Raw genomic sequence first — 20,490 nt, 5'->3', positions numbered from 1 at the left:
CCAAATGCAATTCATAGGCTGTGTGTCAGGGTTCCTGTGCAGGTGACTTCCCCTAGTGGCATGGAGTACCAGGTGTGTGTTCCCTATTTGATGTAGGGGTAGGTATGTTCTCCTCTGCCGTAAGGGGAGCCCTCTGGTGACTGGTCATAACTTCTCCTGGGTCCCTGAGGCAAGTTCCAGAGACCACCCCATAATTAAGGCTGAAACTCAGCCTCCATGTTGAGGTTGGCAACGGATAGAGGAAGGTATGGCACCTAATTAGCAGGCTACATATCAGTGCCCTCCCTGTAAAGACTGGTAACTGATAAGTGATATCTTTCCCACCCCACAAATCACAATCTCTGTGAGGCCACCTCTAGGGCCACCATTCTTGACTGCCCAATATCTATGTTGGGGCCTTCACCAACTTATCAATCTGCAGGGGACGTGGGGGTGGTTCAGTACCCCAAAAGGCCACTTTGCTGGTTTTAATGCCCACAGGGGGTCTAAGGCTAGCAAATATCAGGTCTAAGACACAACAGGCCATGAGGGGGTTAAGGAATAGGGCTAGAAAACCTGATAGTCGTAGAGTTGCTTTGGCAGACTATGGTGCTGGATGCATGAGATATACTGGTCTAGGCTGGATGTAGGGATCAAGACCCCAGTCGCCACAGCCAACATTGGGATAGACGGGGGTCTCGCATCCTGAAAACATTGTCTTGTCGTGTCCATTTCAGTGTGAAGCAGCGTATTTGCCCATGTGATGGTTGAAATGGCAGCTATGCCAGCTGGTGGCAGAAGGCTGCTCAGTTTCTCAATTGTTTTGGTTAGTCTTGGCCTCCAGGTCCCTTCCAAAGGTGCTCTTATCCCTGCAATGGGGAGGATTCCTCCTGGGTTCTGACGTAGGCAGTGCAGTAACTGGGGGCAGGACCAGGTTCCCTCCTGTCCATGCCAGGGTCTCTGCCACTCCTACCATCAGCGGGCCTTATACAGATACTATCACTTTTGAGGTCGGGGTCCTCACTCCCCGGAAGTCAAGAAAAGGTGTGTGACCCGAGACTACTCTTATGTTGTGGTGTGGAATGGCGGCCACGCTTCCTAAGGGCATGTGGCCACTCAACTTTGCTTAGGGCACGGGGACACTCAACTCCAGTTTTGGACTTCTGGGTCTTCGGCCAAGAAGAAGCCAAAGTTGAGGTCTGAGCCTTTCCCTCCATAGGTGACAGAGTGAAGCAGCTTACTCTAGATGGCTTGCGCCCATCACCCACAGCGCAATGTAAGATGATGGCCGCACCTGCTGATCTGTGTGGCAAATCAGGCCCCGAGTCACCCCGGCACCCTGTGCTGATCTGGGATTCTGGAACACCCCCTTCGCAGACCACTCCATGGGGACTTTGAAGTCTGGGGAAGTATGTTCTCTAGAAGGGGCGCTTTGATATTTATTCAGGCTCAATTGGAGAGGAGCAGTGGTGCCCCGCGTCATACTCCATTCCCAACCTGACCACCAGCTCTGTATTTTTAACAAACAATTGCATAAATCTCAAGTTTCAGGGGTTCCATGTGTGAGAAGGTCATCATGCCCAGATTTTGTATTTTTTCCTGGTACTTGTAATCCTGATCTCATAACGAGATAAACAACAATACAAGTCCCAGTAAGCAAAGAAAAATCCTGGCCTTGGTGATCTACTCATACATGGGTATAGAAAACTTGAGAGCACTGACCCATGTAAAGTTTGAATGCATAAAGCGAACACTGGGTGAGATTACATACACTGCCTGGGGATTACTAATTTGCACCAAAGTGCAATTTAACACCGTATTACATGTTGTCATGGTCCAGAGCTCTCTGGCTTCCTAGTTCCATCCGTAAGTAGGACATCCAGCCCAGCGATATTTTTTGTATCCAGGAGCGGAGCTTGGTCAGTAAGACTGTCTGGGGAGGGGGAGGGGGCAATGGAAAGGGAAATGTGTTTAGATTGTGAGGGGTACTTAAAACATGGGGGCAGATTTATGAGTTCTGGTGCATCTCTGCAAATCAGCAGGGATGCGCCAGAACTGATGCGTCACGCAATTCCCTCCTTGCGGCACCACAGATGCGCCGCATTTCTAATGCAGGGCACCATGGTGCAAGGAAGGGCAGATGCGTGACGCATCTTGTGGTGTACAGGCGGCGCATTGCTGAAGTAGCGTCGCAAGTGCGACGCAACTCCTGCAATGTACAGAGGCCACCCATACATAACGTGGTGCGTCACTCCTTACGGCTGCTTCAAGCAGGCGTAAGGATTCGACGCAGCAGCCTCGTAAAACTGACTCCGTGAAATCTTGTAGATTTCACTGCGTCAGTTTTACGGGGCTTTCCTACGAGGGAACGCCCACCCTGCGACAGAACGCCCACATGAAACCTGACGCAGGTTTCATGTGGCGCAGGGCTTTACAACTTGACGCATCTGCCTAGATGCATCACGTTGTAAATAGGTCGCAGGGATGCGCCACGTTTCCGCGCTGTTGCGTCACGCAACGGCGGCGTAAACGTGGCGCAAGTCCGTCATAAATGTGCCCCATGGTATATTGTAAAATACCCATGTTTTAAGACCTTCAAAACAGTGTGTGTGTGTTTATGTATGAGTGAGTATTTAAAAATCCCAAGTGAAATCGGACCGACACGTTGATACCCCACTGAAAGCTCCTCTACACAACTATTTACTAAATAATACATTTATTAGGGGAGTGTAACACCCCCTCCCCCTTCTCATGAATCTACGCCCCTGTTTCCAACCACCTGGTATTTATTGTCTTGTTTACCCGATAGTATAACTCGGACCTAAAGTTCCAGAATGCAAAAGTTAAAAAAAATGGTCTTGATATGCTATACAGGTATGGATTTGGGAAACTCGGGAGCTCTCGGAGAGTGGTATATTTTGCTGCAGAAAAAATTGATAAAATCCGAATAATCATTTTGCTACCAAGAAGCAACACTGAGGGCCCTGAAAACCAAGGAAAAAAAACACCACATCCTTACAATAGATCACGTGGCACAAAAAAACGTCAATGCGTGTTGCAAAGCACAGGGAACATCATGTTGCTAGCTGTCCCTTTGATTTCAAATATAAATAGAGTTTACTTAGATGATGTCAAAGCAAAGGAAAAACACAGGTGATGAAAATAGTCATCTTCCTTTGCTCCGGCGAGCATCATGTTTTTTTCCATTGCTGTGTTTAAAATTAGGAAATGCTGACTTAAGGTAATTTTACAACAGGCCGCGGGTGATTCTGACTTACCTCAGCAGTTCTCACAGCTGTACTGGGCTCTGCAGAAGTAGCTGAGATTTACTGAGGCTCAAACACGAGGCCGCCTATTGCTTTCCAGCGGTAAACGGTAATGACAGGCTGACCCAGATTTTTCAGTTTCGGATATCACACACGCTTTCCTTCCACCGCAGTCTTCCCCACACAATTACTGTGTTACTCATGAAACCGATTATCTAATAACACAAATTAATTCGTGGGTGAGGTATTTGGTTCACCAGCCTCGAGACCCTCACGGGTGAAGCAGCTGCGCTCTGTAAATCGTGATTGATTCATTCATTGATTGTGTAATATACGAGATAAAGTATCCCCACCGTACATTATAAGAATATTGCAAGTCACTGCAGAGTTCCTTATCCGCATAAAGGAACAAGGACAAAGGCTGAGTTTCTTTATGAGGTCATGGAATTCCGAGATGATGAAAAGCCTTTTCCTTGTTTAAACTGTAGTTGTAATTTTGCACAGTGACCTGCCTTTCACCTTGACTACTGGTACTGAGAGCAGACATTATGACCTCACAACTCACCTGTAATAAAATATTACAGTTGAGCAGCTATGGCATTTTTTTCAAATTACTGGTGACTAGAGATACCACCTTGACGGTACTAAGGAAATTAGAGATGGACTTTTACACATTTATGGCAGGCTTTCATGTATTTTATATGTATAGTTATAGATGGATAGAGCAACCAACAATATTTGATGTTGTCCATTGATGATTCTGAGTGACAATATAGACAATGAGAGCAAAGTTTTACTTATTTGTGACCTCAGAATCCAGAGGTATGAACCATTCCCAGTGTTGATAGCTATAATTTTATGTTGTGCATGCTTTCCCAGGAGACTTATCTTCCACACCCCCAAAGTTGATCCCAAAAATGTTGCGCTATCGAGTGATGGCCTTCTTTCAATTTTGACACTTCTCTAAGAGGGTCATTTAGACACTAGACTGCAGCCCATCAGCCTACCAGTCAAAGAGGCAATGGCCTTCACTTCCCTGGTGAAGGACCACCACCCTCTATAGTTAGAGATCCTTGTTACTCCTGGTGTTCAGAGCATGTGGTGTCTGCTCTGAAGGCTGAAGAGTTTGCCAAGTGGATGCCATATTTATTGCAATCATGGCCATAGCACTAGGGTTACAATATATGATGTTAACACAGAAGATCTGTTCAGGATTAAAATGGACAGGCTTCGGCCCAGTACTGGAAATATCTGTAATATCGAATGGTTAGCTCAATTTACAAAAAAAAGTTTTGTCTTGTATAAAGGCCTTATCTCAAACACGACTCTCTGAAAGTGAAGATAAACCAGGAAGTATCTTGGGGTGATTCAGTGATGAGTGTGCTTTAAAAAGAAAGATGTAAAATAGGATGCATGAGAAACGAGTTAGTAACAGGAGCGTTTTAGTTACACAAGAGTTTAATGATGTGAAAAACAAATATCAATCTATGTCAATACGAAAGTTAAAAGATTTATTTGAATCTTACTGGGCAAAAATGCAAGACGCAATATAACAAGGCAATTCAAATAACTGTTGGTATTTGGTCAATACAGAAATAATAATATCTCTGAGCAATCTGTAAGGACATGTCAGTGAATGTCAATGGGCCAGATTTATTTCTGAGCTATAACAAATTTTTCCAAAATTGGAGTATTGCATGTCCTATGTCTTATGTATACAGTTGACCTAGTCTTAATAGATTAAATTCCCATAGGAATGCTATGCAAACTTAAAGCCCTTACGGAATACGGTAAATCTATTAGCCTCACTGTTAATGTTGAGAAAACAAAGACTCTGATCTTCCCTAATAAGACAATTGTGGGCTAGATGCATCAAGCTAATTTGCGATCACAAACAGTGCGAATCGCAAAAATGAGCATTAGCAAAAAGCAATGCATAAACCCAAATCGCAGAATATCCCAAGTATTCGCTAAATTTAGCGATAACCAAAATAGCGATTACCAGAAACAGTGAATCCTTATTTGCAATTAGTATTTGCGAATTCGCAAAGCAATGTATGAAGTGTCACATATTGTGAAAAAATAGCAAATCACAATTTTGCATTTGCAAAATACCACCAAATCAAACTAGGTGGTAACCAGGTGAAAACATTCAGAACAGGCGGGGAACATCAGGAAAGTATTTAAACAGGCCCAGAAGGCCCCAGAATGTTTCACAATGGCAGCGCTCTACGCCATGGCGAGGAGGATGGGGCGAAGTGCAGCAGCACAGAGGAATAGGAGGATACATGAGGACACTTTCGGAGTGCGCGTTACTCTGTTGAGGGCAAACAGATGAGGAAATCTATGAGAAGTATAGACTGAATGCAGCAGTGATATATGTTCTAATTGCTGATTTAGACCCACTACTGCAGCCTCAATCTCGCAGGACAAATGCCATCCCCACCCATGTGCAGGTCTTTTGTTCCCTGCACCTCCTAGCATCTGGTAGCTTCCAGGGGGTAATAGCTACAGCTGGTGGGGTGTCACAAAGTTCACGTTCGCGTTTCTTCAAGGCCCTCCTGAAAGCTATGTTACAACGGATGCGCCAACACATCAGATTCTCAACCACCCCACAGGAATTGTTTGAAACAAAAATTGACTTTTATCAGATAGCCAACATTCCCCATGTAATAGGTTGCATAGATGGGACACATTTAGCCATATGGCTTCCCGCAGTGAATGAGTATATGTTCAGGAATAGAAATTCATTTAATTCACTAAACTTACAGGTGATATGCAATGCGAAGTACATAATCATAGACATTGTGGCAAGATACCCAAGTAGTACGCATGATTCCTACATCTTTAGGCACAGCGGCATACATACATGTCTACTTGGGGGTGAATTTGGAGAAGGATTCCTGCTCGGTAAACACATTACATTGTTTCATGCACATCTACATTTTATGGTGATAGATCACAGTGACGAATACATATGCTGTTTCTCCACAGGTGACAGCGCATATGCTGTGTGTCCTTTCATCTTGACAACATACCTGCATCCAAGAACACCTAGTGAACACCTGTTCAATGCAGCACACAGGACAACGCGAAGTGTGGTGAAATGTGGTAGAGAGGACCTTTGGGCTGCTGAAAAGTCAGATTCGCTGCATCCATAAAACCGGCGGTGCCTTGCAATACAGGCCAGACATCTGTTGCAAGATAATTGCCACATGTGCCATGCGATGAGGAAGAGAAGAACATACCCTCACAACATGCAGGAAATGCAGCGGGTGCTGCTGAGGGGAGAACGCGACGTGCAGAAATCACACAGAATTATTTTTGATTTGAGTCCTAATCCAACACAACACTGTTACTTTGCGAAATAGATTTATTTAAAACAACTTAAACTGTTGTGTTAATGTACACTTGCTTAGCCTGAATGCAATGATTTATACACAATATGGTATGTCATGGAACGTCACTTAAGACCAGACAAAAGTAGTTACTAATTGCTTCACCAGTGACAATTGCTGTGGACATGGCCCCACTATTTCCTGCTTCCTCTAACTCCCCTTGCCCATTCAGGGGAGTCAGACGCATCCCTTTGTGAGCTCTCTGATCCTGCCATATTCCGTGTGCTGCGCCTCCTGGAGTCCGGCACTGGTGCCAAGCTGCTACTGTGGCTGGAGGCATCCTCACTTTCCACACCCCCATTAAACTACTGCCAGCAACAGCATTGGCCTGCATCTGCTCCACAGCATTAGTCACATGGACCAGTCACTTGGCAACATCTCCGCAGCAATGGCTCGTTTCGAACTGCATGGCTAGTGCACATCGGGATAGTTGTGCTGTGGCAGTACTAAGACGGTTGATGGCCCTGGTGCACCCATCCAAGCGTCCAAGTAATTGTGTGTGTCTTTTTCAAATGGACACCTGATCCTCCTTTAGCACCTTGCATAGCTCCCTGAGTGCCCCAGTCAGCTCTCCAAATTGTTGTCTGTTTTCACTGCGACCTGCCTGCACAGCAGTAGTTAGATGATTCATGCTGTCACACATGTCCCCCACTTTGCATGCAAGAGTTGAAAGGTTTCCATGCATTAAACGGATGTGTTTCACCTGCAGGTACTGTACTCTTAACATGGCCCTCTCCAGGCCATCTTCTGATGTGGAAGTCTCGCCTGCGCCAGATCTCAACAGTGCTGCTGTCCTGCTTCTCCGAGCTTGCATGTTCCCACATCGCAGCTGTTCGTGTGGTCTGGATGTGGGTGTAACCACTGGTTCAGCTATTGTGGGCTCAGGTTTTCCCTCCTCCTCACTTCCCAATGCTGGCAATGAGGCCACAGTGGTTCTGCGTTTGTTTGGTGCTGGTGCAGTGGGTGTTGGTGAGACTGCTATGTCCTCTTCTGACTGGGACTCACTCTCTTGTGGTGCATGTCCATCACTGTTCTTAGACTCTTGGACACATGCATATGTGATGTGGAACAGTGCGTGATTCATTGCCATTTAGGACATGTTTCCTGTTTTTGTACAAAGTTTTGTTCAATAAAGTTATTTTGAATTACAGTGTGTGTGTGTAGACTGACTTCCCTGGTGCAATGGTTTTTAACACATCTTGTTTGCTAGACACCAGACATCCCTTGCGATTTTGTTAACTACAATTCCCATAATGCATTGGTGTGTCATAAGTAAAACATGGACTGGAATACTATTTCCTGCACAAGTCTGATCTGATTTACACTGGTTGTTAGCTAACACTGAAATTTGGAAAAGAAGTTGCATGCATCTTACCTTGAGAGGTACTGGGTGGTGCAGAGGAATCTATTGCTGTGACTCCAACTACAGCCTCTGGCTGTAGGGTGGACTCCACAAGGTCTTCCATGGCTGTGGGGCTGGCTTGGGTTGATGGGCCCCCTCCAGTTTGTTTTGCTTCTGCAAGCCTATCTGCAACCCTTTCTTTTGCACGACTGCGCAGGTCGTACCACCTTTTGCGCAAATCTCCAATGCTGTGGTGAGCAACCCCCACTGCATTAATTTTAGTTTGCATTGCCAGCCACAATTTTTTTTTCTCTGATTCAGGGATTTGCAATGTAAGTTTTCCAAACAATTTGTCATGGCTCCTCACCACCTCTTCGATTAGCAACTCCAATTGATTCTCACTGAACTTCTTCTGCCTTTTTCTCTCCTTCAGGGGTGTTTCCTTAGCCATGCTGCTGTCTGCAACAGTTTCCAAAACACAAACTCTTCCTAATTGATGTTCTTCAGTATTCTTCCTCCTCCTCCTCACTCTCAGCACACAGGTAACTGCATGGGTATGGCCACTTCCTGGTTCTGACATCATCATGGTGAATAGTATTCTGGAAATCGCTTTTTGCGACTCTCAAATAGCGAGTTTGCAGTTTTTGCGAGTCACAATTTCATTCTCGCAATTTGCGATTGCAAATTTTACCGATTCGCTAACTATTTGCAAATTTTTAAATGCATTGCGGTTTGCAACTCGTAAATTGCGATTCGGTAAAAATTGCAAATTGCAAGCCGCAAAACTAAAGTTTGATGCATATGTCCCTATGGTTCTTCCCTAATGGCCCACTAGAACCGGTTAAGGTTTATAAGTATTTATGCCTTAATTTTAGTTTCAAATGTGTTTTATTGATTTTGAGAGCAGAAATAGGCATCACGCTACAATGCAAATGTATCAGGCAAAAAAAGCGAGCGAGACAGACAGGCACGTCTTCTCTGTAGATTACATAGAAAGTGAGATGGATATACCAAAGTAGCGGTTTGATACCAAAAAGGCAAATGATAGGCAGTGTAAGAGAACAAAACTGGAATAACAAAACCCAAAAGTCCCCCCACTCCCCGTCCCTTCCTTCCTCCCCCCCTCCCAACCAGTGTGCCGTATGCAAGAAGCAACTTCATAGTCAGTCAAATAGGGGATGTTGCGATCAATCATGAGACCCCTGGGTTTCACTGGTAGCTTTAGTAAGGCGCAATATTCAAAGGTATTTGGGGCATGTTATTTCATTAAATTCCTTAGATAAAAGGGATATCAACGGGAGCCAGACCTTTTGAAATGCAGCAGTGGTATGTGTGAGGGTGGCCTGGATGCGTTCCATCCCCAAGGTGAACCATAGTTTGAGTAGCCATCCCACATGTGTGGGCTTGTTGGTTGATCCCCAAAGCGATAAGACGTGCTGTGTGGCTGCTTGCATGGCTATACACATTTGGCGACCCCGAATAGACTTCAGGGGAAAGGTGAGTGCATTGGTCAGGCCTAGGATAGTGTAGGCAGGGAATCTCGGGATTTCGGTGTCAAAGGTGGAGTCAATTTCATCAAGGACCGTTTCCCAGTATCCCCGGACATCACAGCAGTCCCAAAGGATATGAGTTAGCGTGCCACGCTCCCCGCACCCCCTCCAACATAATTCGCTGCGGGACGGGTTCCCACTGTGAAGCCGGACCGGTGTGAGGTGCCAATACATTGCTAGTTTCACCGCTGCTTCTCTACCTGTCGTGTTGCGCGTGGTATGCGAGGCCCTGTAATATATGTGATTCCATTCTGTAGATGTTAGTGTCCTACCCAGCTCAGCCTCCCAACGTTTCTGACCCGCTGTTTTACCTGAGGTAAGTGGGGGTTTAAGCATTTTGTATATGTCTGAGATAAGATGCCCATCTGTCTCTTTTGTTAACAGCCATTTCTCGAAAACTGTCAGTGGACGACCCACTAGGGCGGTGATGGCTGGGTCGGTGAGCCAGTGCCGGAGTTGGAAATATTGAAAAAGGTGAGGGTCCGCGATCTCGTAGCCCTGTTTAATGTCCGAGAGGGGGAGAAAGCCCCGCGTGTCAAAGAGGTCACCAGCGTACCGACAGGCGGTGCCTCGCCACTGCAAGAAGGTGTGGGGATCGTTTCCCGGCGGGAAGCCTGGGTTGTCCAGGATGGGGGTAAATGGGGAAGGAAAGGTAGTCAGGCCCTTCTTGACGGTGACCATGTCCCAGACCTTCATGCGGGTGATAGGTGAGTTAGAGATGTAACACGGGCAGTGCCTTCGGGGAAGGAAAGGAATTCTCCAGAGGGACGTCTGGGCCATAGCCCTATCTTGGAAGAGCCATCTCTTCTCGGATTCTGGCCTGTACCATTCCACCAGATATCGGAGTTGAGCAGCTTGAAAATATTGTAGTAGATTGGGGACTCCGAGGCCCCCTTCGTCCATGCTCCTGTGCATCATCTGTTTATGTAAGCGCGCTTGCTTCCCTTCCCAGATGAAATGATGGAGGGCGGCTTTTAGGTCCGAGATGGCGCCTGTCGGGGGCATAACCGGGAGGGTCTGAAAGATATATAAAATTTTAGGTAGGACTGACATTTTTACCCGGCAACCCTCCCCAAGAGGGAGAGGGGTTGTTTCGACCAACGCACAAGGTCCGCCCGAATTTGGGTTGTGAGGGTTTTGTAATTAAGAGCTAACGTCGATTCTGTCGAGGAGGTGAGAGTGATCCCCAAATACGGGAGTTGTGTGGCCAACTGGAGATCACTCCGGAACGTAGAAGCAGACCCACAAGGGTGGGCGTTTTCGCCCAGGGGTAATATTAGGGATTTCCCCCTGTTGATTCGGAAGCCTGAGATAGTCTCAAAGGAGTCTAGCTCCCCCAAAAAGGCGGGCACTGAACGGTCTGGATGATCGAGAGCAACTATGATGTCATCTGCATAGAGGCTGATTGTGTGTGGTTCTCGGCCGAAGGTGATACCTCGGATGTCAGGGTTATCTCGGATCTTCTGTGCTAAGGGTTCTATGTAAAGGGCAAATAAAAGGGGGGACAGGGGACACCCTTGTCTCGTGCCCCGTTGGATTTCAAAGGGGTCTGAACAAAGGTTACCCAAATGAACCCGAGCTTGTGGGCGGTGGTAACAGCAGGCGACCCAGGGTTGGAAGTGGTTACCCAATCCAAAACGCGTCAGGACTCGTTGTAGGTATGACCAATCGACACGGTCGAATGCTTTTTCAGCGTCCATGGCTACCAGTGCAGCATCTGAGTTCTGAAAATGGGCCTTGTCTATCAGGTGGAGCATCCTTTTGGTGTTATCACTCCATTGGCGATTAGGCACGAAGCCCGATTGGTCAGGCTCCAAAATCCCAGGCAGGCATGGGCCTAGGCGCGATGCTAAAATTCCTGTGAAGAGTTTCAAGTCTAGATTCAGCAATGAGATTGGTCGGAACGCCGAGTAGTGTGTGGGCTTCTTGCCCGGTTTAGGTAGCACCACCACTTCAGCCGCCAACATATCAGGGGGATGGAGCCCGGACCCTCAAAGGAATTGAAGAGCCGGGTGAGGATAGGAGCCAGCAGCTGGCCAAAGGTTTTGTAAAAACCAGCCGAGAAACCATCAGGACCCAGAGATTTAAGCGGGCGGAGGCGGGAGATAGCCGCAGTCACTTCCTCTAGACGGATGGGGGCGTCCAGAGCGTCTGCACCAGCCCGAGACAGTGCGGTAATTGCCGCCGTATTCAAATAGGTGTCGGCTTCTCCGAGGGGCAGCGCCTCCGCCTTGTATAGTGAGGCATAGTATGTCCGGAATGCCTCCGCAATCTGAGTTTCCTCAGCGAGGACGCTGCCAGATTCGTCTGTAAGGCCGGAAATTTTTGAGCGTTGGGTTTTAGCCTTCAAAGTGCTGGCAAGCAAGCGGCCAGTTCTGTTACCCCCGACATAATACGTATGTCGAAGACGGAGCGCAGCAAATTCTGCTATGTCAGTGTCCAAGCTGGCCAGTTGAGCCCTGGCCGCTTTCAGCTGTCTCCAGACCCGTGGGGAGCAGGTGCGGCTGTGTACCCTCTCTAACTCAGCAACCTGAGCAGTGAGATCATCTCTCTTCGCTCTCCGGTCTTTGACCTCTGCTGCGGCGATTGCGATGAGTTCACCGCGGGCTACTGATTTCAGGGCCCATAATAGATCTGACAGTGATATCTCCGGCGTATCGTTAATAGTAAGGTAATCGACGATACATTTGTGGAGTCGTTTGGTGACTTCCGGTCTTTGCAAGAGGGTTTCGCTGAGGCGCCATGAACCCCGGGGGTGGGACGACACAGGGATGTTGAGCGATAACTCCACTGCATAATGATCTGAGAGTGCCGCAGGCACTATGCAAACCTTGTTGAGGTTAGAGAGCAGTTCGGAGGATCCTAAGTAGTGATCTAGCTGGCGTAGGTACGGTGTACGTGAGAGTAGAAGGTAAAATGTGTTGCGTTAGGGTGTATGGCCCTCCAGATGTCCACCAGGCCTCTCTCTCGCAACCACTCTATTCCGGTCGTCGTGATGGCGCCTGCTTCCCCATAACGATGCCTTGACCTATCTTTGTTCATGTCCATAACTAAGTTGAGGTCTCCCCCGATGAGCAAGAGCGCTTTGGATGGCTAAAGGGACTCCGAAACTGCGCTTTTCAAAAAAGCTTCCTATCCTGTGTTCGGGGCATAGATGGATCCCATCGTCAGACTCCTGTCGCCTATCAGGAAGGTGTAGGCCAAAAGGCGACCCTTGACCTCCCCTGCCTTATCCCCCACCCTTCCCCGGAAGTGTTTAGACACTAAGATGGCCACCCCAGCCCTTTTCGTTGGAAGGGAGGAAAAGAATTGTTGGGGAAGGCACGGGAGCACATTCTATGCCAGTCTTTGGGCAGAAGGTGGGTTTCCTGTAATAAACAGATGTCGGCCCTGGAGTTCTCTAAATAGGAAATTATTGCTCTCCTCTTGATAGGATTGTTCAACCCTTTCACGTTAAGGGTCAGTACTTTCAAAGTAGGATCAGCCAGAGTAAGGAGAGTGAGCTGGGCAGCGCAAAGTGAAGGAGTGTGCCCCTGGCAAACAAAAGTGTGACAAACTAATCAGTATGAGGTGGATCTCTGGTATCCCAGCCCTCAGGGGAGGTGTGTATGAAGTGTTTTGTGTGAATAGGCACATATTCGGAAATGTGCGAAGGGCTAAGCAAGGTGATGAGGGACAAGTATGAAACACAGCACTTCCAACGCTGACAATTCCCTTTCGGCACACTGGTTCCCACCACCAACCCACCCCAACCCCCCCCCAAGCAACCCAACTGTCAAACCATCTGTTCAAAGCCAAAACCCATTGTCTCAGATCTGAATGGTCATCTCCCCCCTCCCAACTCCCACCCCCTAACCCCCAAACCAAGAAAAGATATAGTCCCAGTCCTGTCAGTCCACACAGGGCAGTGGTAATGTTTCTTACAAGGGTCATATCCGATGGTGGCCATCCCGGCTCCCCACCCGACTCCCCCCCCCACTGCACGAGCAAGGTGTGTGCTGTGAGCAATCTCCCTAACAAGAATACAGATCATTCAGAGGAGGAGGTTTCTTTGGCCACCTCTGCCACCGCCGTCGCCCGCTCTTGCGTGATGATGGAGGCGTCTGGTTTCAATCGGTGTGAAGGGGACCGTCTCCGGCCCACTGTCTGCCAGCCCCTCTGGAGGGCCCTTGCGATGCTTTCACTGTTGGCACATCATCTTCTTGGTCAAGGCCCAGAAGGGTACAGGTGTCTTTAAGCAATCGCATTTGATGTAGAGTTCCGTTCCATTTAAATATCAGTCTGAACGGGTGGCCCCAGGAGTAAGGGATTTCTTGTCGCCGCAGGAAGTCCGTCGCTATTTTAAATTCTTTTCGTTTTTGCAATGTAATAGTTGACAGGTCCTGATATAGGGCAACGGGGTTACCTTGAAATTGAAGAGGCTGTGCTCGTCGGGCCTCCCGGAGAATCCGCTCTTTCAGCGGGAAGTCAGGGAGAAAGGCCAAGATGTCTGGTGGCGGGGCAGAGGCGCGTTGAGGCAGCACAACTCTGTGTGCTCTATCAATACGGATGGCAAAGTCTGCTGGCTCCCCCAAAATGTTCCTGAATAGGGTTTGTAGGTATCCCGCGACATCAGTCCCCTCTGCTTTCTGAGGAACTTCCCGGACCCGTATGTTGTTGCGACAGGAACGGTTTTCAAGGTCCTCTGCGTGGGCCTGAAGGTCCAGCTGCTGGTCTGTGAGTCGCAGGACCTCTTGTTGGAGCTGCTCGATTTCGTCGCTCCTGGTTTGGTCAGCTTCTTCAATGGCAACCACACGTTCTCCAAGACCCTCCACGTCTCGCCGAAGCTCTCGGACCTCATCCGCCACTTCCTGCTTCAGGGACTTTAAGTCGTCCCTGAGGGAATTAAACAGTGTCTCTAGGAAGGATCTGGTGATGGGTACCTGGTCATCGGACGGTACCGGCGAAGTTTTCGCGGTCACTTGGGAGGGTGGATCCTTGCTGGGTTTAGGTTGGGTCTTGGCCAGCATTTCGGGGAGTGTCTGGGGCCCCTTTTTCCCTCTGAGACCCGCCATGTTGTGACTAGCCACCGAGGTGGCCCGGGCGATGAACTTCAGGGGTTGGAGGCAAGTGCAGAGGTTAGGCGTATTAAGGTTGAAGGCGGGTCATGCTATCAAAGGGTTGGCTCACCCTCTGCTCCGTTTGGGTTCCCGATAGGGGATGAGGGCGGGTTGCCGCTGCACTACCGGTGGGCCTTGTGTCGTCTCTTCCGGCTTTATGTAGGCCAATTTCCGTGGGGCAGTTATTGCTTAATGGTCAGCAGTTTGGCAGCGGACTCAGCAGCACCAGGGGTGACCAGACGGCAGGCGGTTCCTCAGGGATCACCTGTGTATCCCAGGGGGCAGGCAACCACAGACGGCCAAGCGCGTATCGGGACTGGCTTCCCCCTCCAAGCAACCGCACTCCCCACAGGCGACTCCTCGGCGGCCGCCTGCGTTGTTCAGCAAAGGCAAATGGGTCCAGACACTCAGTAGCCCAACCGGGATGCGTGTAGTCCTGCCCCCTATACGTCGATGCAGCTTGGCCTATAAGCCCAGCCGGTCAGTCCCTTCGCCGGGAGCTCGATTGTGCCCCCCTGAGCCCTCTCTGCAGTGCCCACCTCCACTCGCCTCACCTCCTGTCATTGGCTGGCGCGAAGGCTATCCTCCATTGCGGTTCCTGCCCTCCGGTCTCTCTCACCACTCTCTCAGGCCGGTCCCCGGTCCCGGGGAGATCCACAGGGAAACCGCGGCAACGTCCTCTTCTCTGGTCCAGCGGTCGTGCCGGTCAGTTCTGGGGTTCTTGCTCAGACTCGGTCTGTTGCAGGGTAGTGTGGTGTGGTCGTCAGCTGGTGGAGGTCGCCCCCGCGCCGCAGGGGCGAGCTGGTAAGGCCGCGCAGAAGGCCGCAGGTGCTCGAGCAGAAGGCCCGAAGCCGGGGCCTCAATTTTCACGGCTCCTTATCACCGGCCGGGTCGCGGAGACGGCAGTCTGCGCCGAGCAGGGTTCTCGCTTCCAAGGCCAGCGGCAGGGGGTCAGCCCGGCAGGCTCCATAGGTAAACGACCGGTTTTGCCGCTAGGAAGGTAAGGAGCGAAGAGGACTCAAGCCGGTAAGCATTCCAAAGTGGCCGCCATTGCCGGGGCCGCGGCTGAGGCTCCCTCGCTGTCCGAAGTCTCCCCCGGGGTGTGCAGACTTAGCGACGGGTCTCCGGGACCGCAGCTATGTTCCGCTCTTGGTTCTTGTGATTTCCCGTGCTCTAGGGAGATCAGGCGGCGCAATTAGGTGCTTTTAGGTGGGATCGGGCAGGGAGCCTCGGAGACCTGCGTCCGATCACGCTGCCATCTTGGACACGCCCCCCTTATGCCTTAATTTTGATGAAATTTTAAATGGGATAGACATTTTGAGGTCCTAAAAACCTTGTTAATAACCAAAGTCAAACAGTTTGACTCCGTCGATGGCTGTCTGTCCGCAGACCCACTAAGGAAAACAATCTTGGGTAAATTAATCCCCAAGACTTATTATGGAGAGGTGCTTCTCTCTTTCAATTATAGAGTTAGCTAGGAGACGTCGGAAGGCCTGAGTCTAAACAGACTCTTTAATCCCATTTCAATTTAATGATTCAGGCATTGAGATCTGAATTGGGTTTGCATTCTTGGGACTTGCAAGCCCAATCTTGCTCAGTAAGGTTCTTCTTCTTCCTAATAAAGAGTTAGGAGAAAGATAAACTTTCTAATCAAACACTAAAGGGTGCCCTAATTGTCTTATATTAACTCTAATGTATAGTCTTAAATGCTAAGTCTAATTCTGCCTTAGGTGTCAAATTTGTCAATATTGACATTACTTTCTCTATAGCCAAGATAACAAGCATTTACAATGCAATGGTTTCGCCTTTGGAAAATTAGAGCTATTGGCATTGTAAATTACAAAATTTTTATTTATGTGTTGGTTTTGAAAACAGATAAATAAATGGCATTGTCAATTACATTGCCATTATCTTAATCTCTCGCAAATGTGAGACCTATTGTACCCTATGGACGAGCTCAGCAGACAGCAATTACTACCACACACACACACCCAGAGCCACACATACACACCCAGAGCCACACACACACACCCAGAGCCAGCCACACACACACCCAGAGCCAGCCACACACACACCCAGAGCCAGCCACACACACACACACACACACCCAGAGCCACACACACACACACCCAGAGCCACACACACAGCCACACACATACACAACCAGAGCCACACACATACACAACCAGAGCCACACACATACACAACCAGAGCCACACACATACACAACCAGAGCCACACACACACACCCAGAGCCACACACACCCACCCAGAGACACACACACACACCCAGAGCCACACACACACACCCACCCAGAGCCACACACACACACCCACCCAGAGCCACACACACCCACCCAGAGCCACACACACCCACCCAGAGCCACACACACCCACCCAGAGCCACACACACCCACCCAGAGCCACACACACACTCAGGAGAGCAAGCACAGCGAGGGGGCAGGGAAGCAAGCACAGCGAGGGGGCAGGGCAGCACGCACAGCGAGGGGGCAGGGAAGCAAGCACAGCGAGGGGGCAGGGAAGCAAGCACAGCAAGGGGGCAGGGAAGCAAGCACAGAGAGGGGCAGGGAAGCAAGCACAGCGAGGGGGCAGGGAAGCAAGCACAGCCAGGGGAAGGGGAAGCAAGCACAGCGAGGGGGCAGGGAAGCAAGCACAGCCAGGGGAAGGGGAACCAGGGGAAGGGGAGCCAGGGGAAGGGGGAGCAAGCACAGCCAGGGGGCAGGGAAGCAAGCACAGCCAGGGGGCAGGGGAGCAAGCAAAACCAGGGGAAGGGGAACCAGGGGAAGGGGGAGCAAGCACAGCCAGGGGGCGGGGAACCCAGCACAGCCAGGGGGCAGGGAATCAAGTTTCCTTCTTTGTTCACTTGCCTCTCCAAAGATAGTTATAACAAGCAGATAATGCTTACCCCAGGGTTTGGTAGGGGGATTACAGCTCAGATCCAGCATAATACAGTGTGGTCAAATCTATTACTCCAGGGGATTAAATTAGAGGACAGTATGGAATGAAACCCTCAAAATGAGTCCACAAATCACTGTGCACACCATGTACCTGCTTCACTTCCCTTACACCCAACTTCCAACCCCTGCATCCATTCACCGGCCCTCGGTCACACCACAGACTATTGTTTTGGCCCCTGGGAATATGTTTTCCAGTACCCATGCTTTAATTGGACTCAATTAGACCGGTGCTTCTTAAGATCGGGAGAATGAAATATGTGTGGGCCCTACCCTAATTTCATCATTAGGACCACTGGTCACAACACGTCAGGAGCATGCGGTTAACTCTTGCAGTCGTCTCGTTTGCAATTCTCATTTAATTCCCAAATATTTGTGTCAGCTACCTATCTGCTTCCAGTGAGATGGTGGAAGGGGAGCTGCAGGTCTTCTCCACAGTTGCATTTTATCTGCTTTCAGTTTCAAACATGGACCTGTGAGTTGGGCCATGTTAAATGTGCTCCCATGTTGTTTCCTGTGAACTGTATGTGCATTCATTCAGATTTTCAACAGCACGGATTTTAAGCACCTGCTGGCAGCATGTGGGCGCCTTAAAAGAAGAGCACATTAAGAAAATGGAATGAACCAGAAATCCCTCAATAAAGGTTGGAGGCTGCTCGGAGTAAAGATGTAGGTTTCAAGCAGGGATTAATCGGCTTTTTATAATTCCATGGATAGCAAAATGGATGCCAACTGCATTACCTGTAGAAAGTATGCAAGAAACCACACCAGAAGACCCCTTTCTAGTATAAACAGAGCCAATTAGCCTTCCAGCTAGGTTACTGTTTTAAAACGCCATTGCCAGCATTTATACTTTCATGATTATGAATTTGCCACATTTGCCACATAATCCATCATCTGATGCATAATCTGCAGATTTTAACAAAAATAATGTATCTAGCTCCAAAAGTTCAAAAGTAACTAAAAACACTGTAAAATGCACTGTTGCGCAGTGGAAAGCCCTCTGCAGGGGTTGACTGGTCACCTTTCTGTTGCTTATTGCTGAATTGGTAGTTAAACTGTCACTAATGACGTGAAACCTTTGCCAGGACAGTTTTAACCTGTGTAAATATGATAAAACAAGTCACCCCTCCCACCAGGAAGCCAAAGCCCGCTGAATCAGACCGAGGCTCGGTGTTTGTGCTCAGGCCGTAAACGTAAACTATACAGCGTGTATGGCCTTTTACATAGAGGGTTAAAATGCGCTCTAGCGGCGAAGTTGGACACTGCAGTCTGGAGACATAGACGCTGATCTCGACTGTGACAGTTCACCAAAAAAACTTGTGATTCTGGACAAATATGAGTAATGTATATTTGTTAAAAATTAACTGACCCTGACCCGCTTCCCAACTCTTCACCTCAAGGTTTTTATAATATAACCTTAACCAGACAACACTCACCACCACGCTGGTCTCTGTGAAGCAACTCGTGTTTTAGACTTTGTCTTTCAATAAAGCGCCTGTTTCTAAGCACTTCATTTTTGGAAGATGGTTCCCGGAGTAGCGTGTGACTCACTGAAAAAGTGCTTCAACTCCTCGTCAGGGGTAGTAAGCGCTATATAAATGCAATTTCAATACAATACAATAAATCACAGAATATTACAAAAAGAGGACCTCAAGAAGCATGTTTACTGTATCTAGACGTCTATTCTTGAAGTTCAAAAAAGGAAAGCAACTAGGAAGCAGCTCACAAGGGCAAGCAAATTACCATAATGGAGCGAATATTCAGGGTGGAGGCTCTACATTTTCAGGGTGGAGGCTCTACATTTTTAGGGTGGAAGCTCTACATTTAAAAGTCACCTGATCAGGAAATAAATCTTTATAGCCGACTGAGAAATCGTATTCAATATTTACACAGGAAATAAACTCGGAGTATGCTAGCTTCAATGCCAATTACCTTGGTTCTAGCAGATGAGCAATGGCTTCAAGAAAACGGAAAGGATGGCACTGAAAAGTGCGACGCTGTAAACACGTGTGCAGGCTGATGCAAGAACATTAATCTTTCAACAAAGCAGCTTACACCGAATACCACAAACGTGGTCTGCCAGCTCCCGGCGGCGGCTCTCTCCCAGGCGGCGGCTCCAGCGGCGGGGTCCTCTCCTCCTCTCGGGGACTCCTGCTCCCCGCTGGACCACCGGGGCTCCCAGCAGCTCACGGGAGCCCCGGGCAGCATCCGGCCATCTTCTCTGCCGGCTCCTCTCCTCAGGCGGCGCCTCGCCATCTCCTCGGGCCGGCAGCCAATCCCAGCGCGGCCCGGGGAGTGACGTCACTAGGGAATCCCGGGCCGGCAGCCAATGAGAGCACGGCCCGGGAAATTAGTTCACGGGGTGTCCCGCAGTCCCGCCCCCGGCCTGCCTGACTTCCTGGTCGCGGCCTGGCGGCAGCGGGGACAATTTCGCGCACAGTGGGCGGGCAAGAGGGAGGAGGCACGGAGAGTAGAACTTCGAAAAGGCAGGACAACAACAGAGAACTTCGAGAAGGCAGGACAACAATGGGACGGCGAGAGGGAGGGTGTGGGGGGCGGGACTCATCGATCACAGACAGTGGGCGGGCAAGAGGGAGGAGGCACAGACAGAGGGCGGGCGGGAGGGAGAACTTCAAGAAGGCACGACAACGGGATGGCGAGAGGGAGGGTGTTGGGGGCGGGACTTAAAAAAAGACCCAGAAACGCCCCCGAATCGCGTTTTCACCAGAAAGCGTGATTGACAGCTTCTGTCTCCCAATGGCTAGTCTCCATTTATGGAGCTAGCCAATTGGAAACAGAGGCGGTCCAAACATCCCCACTGAAGACAAAAGTTTTCGATCTGGGAGGGGCACTGCGTGCCCCTCGCCAGGTCGAAACC

At 49.2% G+C, this 20,490-nt stretch overlaps 1 long non-coding RNA gene across 4 annotated transcripts in view; it reads left to right on the top strand.

The window, feature by feature from the left end:
* The window catches only part of LOC147683218 (uncharacterized), a 278,489-nt gene that overhangs the window by 35,742 nt on the left and 222,257 nt on the right, over nucleotides 1-20,490 (top strand). For 2 of the 4 annotated variants that reach the window (XR_015300932.1, XR_015300933.1), the window contains one exon: nucleotides 6,240-7,793. The exons of the other annotated variants lie outside the window; for them this stretch is intronic. This is a non-coding gene — a long non-coding RNA (uncharacterized LOC147683218). Of the gene's footprint in view, nucleotides 1-6,239; nucleotides 7,794-20,490 lie in introns of those variants that run through there. 4 annotated transcript variants of the gene reach the window in all.

The sequence above is a fragment of the Lissotriton vulgaris genome, chromosome 11 (assembly GCF_964263255.1).
Source record: "Lissotriton vulgaris chromosome 11, aLisVul1.2, whole genome shotgun sequence".
In the NCBI taxonomy this organism is placed as follows: Eukaryota; Metazoa; Chordata; class Amphibia; order Caudata; family Salamandridae; genus Lissotriton; species Lissotriton vulgaris.
Note: the sequence above shows the minus strand (reverse complement) of the source record. Positions and strands in the feature narration are given on the sequence as shown.